Source organism: Mus caroli, unplaced genomic scaffold (genome assembly GCF_978045245.1).
Source record: "Mus caroli unplaced genomic scaffold, Mus_caroli_1 scaffold_6, whole genome shotgun sequence".
NCBI classification, from domain to species: Eukaryota; Metazoa; Chordata; class Mammalia; order Rodentia; family Muridae; genus Mus; species Mus caroli.
The window spans coordinates 50,173,260-50,178,204 of NW_028227261.1; the positions used below are offsets into that span (position 1 = coordinate 50,173,260).

At 41.2% G+C, this 4,945-nt stretch overlaps 1 pseudogene; it reads left to right on the forward strand.

Moving 5' to 3' along the window:
* The first annotated feature begins 2,144 nt into the window (after positions 1-2,144).
* Positions 2,145-3,853, forward strand: LOC110293690 (ubiquitin-conjugating enzyme E2 E1-like; annotated as a pseudogene).
* Positions 3,854-4,945: the final 1,092 nt, after the last annotated feature.

Here is a 4,945-nt window from a genome sequence, read left to right on the forward strand (position 1 = left end):
AGTAGCATCCCTGATTGGGACAAATTTCATCTTCGCTATCCTCACGTCAACTCTCGCTTACTTTTGTCCAGCTCATTATCTCCTTCACTGTAGCTAAAGTGCTGTCAACTTATTCTTATCTATAAGGTTGTTTCAGACATAGACAATAATAAAAGCACAGGCATGGAAGACAGAAACAGCCTTGGCCTTCCAAAGAAGACTTTTAACTAAAGACAAGGGATCAAGTCCCATAGCTCCAACTTCTTAGTTGGTGATCATTAACAGACTTATGCAACATCTCTAGGCACTGATACTTCTTTTCTTAGCTATATAATAGTTCCTTCCCTACCTAACCAGCAGAGTGAGCATGGGGATAAAAGATAATGAATAACTATTTCCACAGATTAAAAAAAAAAAAAAAAGACTGTAGACTACCTTAGTTTGGTTTCTGCTGCTGTCATAAAGTATTAGAGGCTGGGTTGATGTAACAAAAAGATTTACTTTACTCACAGTTTGAGGATCAAAAGTGGTGGTTCTCAGCCTGTCACAACCCCTTTAGGTGTCAAATGACCTAAGTTGCCTAAGACCACTGGAAAACACAAATATTTACATTGAGATTATGCAGCGAAATTACAGTTATGAAATAATTTTATGGTTGGGGTCACTGCAGCATGGGGAAATGTATTAAAGGGTCATAGCATTAGGAAGGTTGAGGACTACTGGTCTAAAAGTTTAAGATCAAGTGCCCACATCCATATGAGCACTTGCCAGGGCCTTGTGGTAGATATATGGAAACAGCAAGAGTATGTACAGAATCCGCATGGTGGAGACACACTCAACCCCAACCCATGCAAGGGAGCCTGCATTTCTAGTTTGGTGCTTATTGCCCTCGATGTGTGCTTGTACATCTTCTCCCTTTTAATGAGAAAGGGACCCAGACATTCACTTTTGTTCCCTTTTGTTGCTGTTTATGTAGGAAGCATAGCACTTGCCTCTAAGCCCAGAGGTGGCTCTCTCTCAAGCTTCCCTTTGGTTTTAGTTCAACTGAAATCTTTCCATATGACACTGGAGTTGCTGTCACTCACACCCAGATCCCATTCCACATGCACACTTACTCTCCAGCTATGCCTGGGGTAGAGGCTAATTCTGTTGATCTTGCACCCAAGCAACCCCGGACTCACAAAGACAGAGACATATGTCTGCAGGGCAAAACCAACAAATTAATTTTGCCCAATCATTTAAGTCAGATGTGTATAGACATCCCCAGAGGGAAGGAAAAGGAGGTGAAACATTTTGACCTATCCCCATTGTGCCACAATCCACTCTACTTTTCTAAAATCACCTATATGTCTCATGGACTCTTTATGAAATGATATCTTCATGTTCTTCAGATTTGAGCAGCTCCAAGTAATCATGCCCTTCTTTGGGAACAAGACTCAGTTAACAACTTCCCATGCAACTGTGCTTAATCTGGAAGCTGTAGCATTTAACTCTCACAACAGCTCTGCATGGTAAGTTCGCTCACTTTCAGTGGTTTCAATGCGGAAAGTCAAGCTGAGAGATCTGAAAGCTGATTCTTCAAGTTCTCAAAGTCTGCAGAACCAAATCTAGAACAAAAGAAATATGGAGACAGCCTCTGGAAGCACACATTTCATCCACTGAAGCCCTTCATTAAGGCTCTAACCGGAAGAAGTATTGGAGGTTGGTACGGGTGCAGACACATTCTAGGGAGAGAGCGGGAAGGAGTTTGCTTTTCATAAACTGAACCATGGGATTCATGACTATGCCCATTTGTCAAATGTTAAATGATGTGCAATATGCATCAACCAATGCTCTATATGTAGAAATAACAACATGAATTACCTATTCCTACAAAATGAAGAACATAGATCAGTGCGAAGTCTCTCCACACTGTTAGATAAATTCACCATCTGAAGCTTATGTAGGGTATTTGGGAGCCCAGAGACAAGCTGCAAAAGAGAAGCCAGAAAGACTTCTGAAAAGGGTTGTTATTAAAAAGTCTTCAGAGATTGCCTGGTTAATAGTTGCTGTTGCTGCACTTCCGCTTCTCTCCCAGAGAGAGACACGAGTGGCCAGGCCCAGTCGCTGCAGCAGCCAGACACAAAGAGAGAAGCTTTTCTCGGGGTGGGGGTGGGGGGTTCGCTATGTCGGATGATGATTTGAGGGCCATCTTTGTCCTCCAATCAGCAGACCGAGAAAGAAGGCAGCACTCCCAAGAAGAAGAAAAGTAAAGTCAGCATGAGCAAAAATTCAAAGCTCCTGTCCACCAGCACCAAGAGGATCCAGAAGGAGCTGGCAGACATCACTTTCTTTCTTTTTTTTTAATGTTTTTTTTATTTTTATTTTTTAATTTTTAATATTTTTTATTACATATTTTCCTCAATTACATTTCCAATGCTATCCCAAAAGTCCCCCATACCCCCCCCCACTTCCCTACCCACCCATTCCCATTCTTTTGGCCCTGGCATTCCCCTATATTGGGGCATATAAAGTTTGCAAGTCCAATGGGCCTCTCTTTGCAGTGATGGCTGACTAGGCCATCTTTCGATACACATGCAGCTAGAGACAAGAGCTCCGGGGTACTGGTTAGTTCATCATGTTGTTCCAACTATAGGGTTGCAGATCCCTTTAGCTCCTTGGGTACTTTATTTAGCTTCTCCATTGGAAGCCCTGTGATCCATCCAATAGCTGACTGTGAGCATCCACTTCTGTGTTTGCTAGGCCCCGGCATAGTCTCACAAGAGACAGCTATATTTGAGTCCTTTCAGCAAAATCTTGCTAGTGTATGCAATGGTGTCAGCGTTTGGAAGCTGATTATGGTATGGATCCCTGGATATGGCAGTCTCTAGATGGTCCATCCTTTCATCACAGTTTGAAACTTTGTCTCTGTAACTCCTTCCATGGGTGTTTTGTTCCCAATTCTAAGAAGGGGCATATTGTCCACACTTTGGTCTTCATTCTTCTTGAGTTTCATGCTTTACTACAGAGCAATTGTGATAAAAACTGCATGGTACTGGTATAGCGACAGACAAGTAGACCAATGGAATAGAATTGAAGACCCAGAAATGAACCCACACACCTACGGTCACTTGATCTTTGACAAGGGAGCTAAAACCATCCAGTGGAAGAAAGACAGCATTTTCAACAAATGGTGCTGGCACAACTGGTTGTTAACATGTAGAAGAATGCTAATCGATCCATTCCTATCTCCTTGTACTAAGGTCAAGTCTAAGTGGATCAAGGAACTTCACATAAAACCAGAGACACTGAAACTTATAGAGGAGAAAGTGGGGAAAAGCCTAGAAGATATGGGCACAGGGGAAAAATTCTTGAATAGAACAGCAATGGCTTGTGCTGTAAGATCGAGAATTGACAAGTGGGACCTCATGAAACTGCAAAGCTTCTGCAAGGCAAAAGACACCATCAATAAGACAGACATCACTTTCAACCCTCCGCCAAACTGCAGTGCTGGTCCCAAGGGCGACAACATCTATGAGTGGAGATCAACCATTCTGGGTCCTCCAGGGTCTGTGTATGAAGGTGGAGGATTCTTCCTTGGCGTTACTTTTACACTAGAGTATCCCTTCAAGCCTCCAAGGGTTACATTTCGTACAAGAATTTATCACTGTAATATTAATAGCCAAGGAGTTATTTGCTTGGACATATTGAAAGACAACTGGAGCCCAGCACTAACCATCTCTAAAGTCCTCCTTTCTATCTGCTCACTCCTTACAGACTGCAATCCTGCTGACCCTTTGGTGGGAAGTATTGCCACTCAGTACATGACCAACAGAGCAGAACACGACAGAATGTCCAGACAGTGGACCAAGAGATACGCTACATAAACTGGGTTTTCAGTTCTTACATGATTTGTCTGTCACAAAAGAGAGCTGCTTATGATTTTGAAAGGGTGTGGGTGGGAGTTGGTAAAGAGTAGGGTATTTCTATAACAGATATTATTCAGTCTTACTTCCCAGGATTTTGTTGTAACTTAAGGTATCTTGCTACAGTAGACAAACTGGTAATAGTGAACTTTGAGAGCTGAAACTTTGCAGGATTAGCTGACTTTTAGTACAACAGAAAAGAAAGCATGTGTAGACACTTGTGTTCCATTGATCAGCTTAAATTTGTATACGTACATGACATTTATGTAAAGTCCTATTTTCTTGTTCAAAAAAAATGTAATTTGTTTTTCCTTCTTAGAAGGAAACAATGGTATTTAACAAGTTAGCAAAGATGAGTTTGTTACCTCGTATATGTAAAATGGACACCTGGCTACAAGACACCATGTAGTTAACGTATTTTATCTTATATGCAAATTACTTCAAGGGTTGAATCACAATTTGTGGAAACCTGTAGTGAAATACCTTAAGCTGTTAACTGTAAGTGTGGAATAGGAATTGTTCAGTCAATTGGTTTACACTTCTTATTCTGCATTTGTGCTAATAAACAATATTAAGAACAAAAAAAATAAAGAAAATCTTCAGAGTCAGCTATGGTTTATCCAATTTATATGAAGTAGAAAGTCCATAGTAGGGATGGAGCCGAAGGATAATAGCAGTGTAATGGAAAAGCACATGGAGTCTGAAGACATATAAGGTGAGATTATTGGACCTAAGAAGTAATAAAATGTTTTCATTGTCTTAGTAGTTGCTCATGTAGACAAAGACTTGGAAACCCACAGTGTTTGAGTGTGAGGTAGTTTTCTTCTCTAGATAGATTGTGTTTCTCAAGATGTTTAATATTCATGATGAATCCCAAAGTGACAACTGCTCTATCAGAGGAGGAGTCTAGGGAACGTTGACTAAGGAAAGCCAAAACCAAAGGAAAATGAGAGCGAATGATCATCCAGCACTATCTTAGATGTGTAACAGATGCTGAGCACTTCCAGTGAACCTTCCATACACGGGGGCTTCATAGATGCTGAGCACTTCCAGTGAGCCTT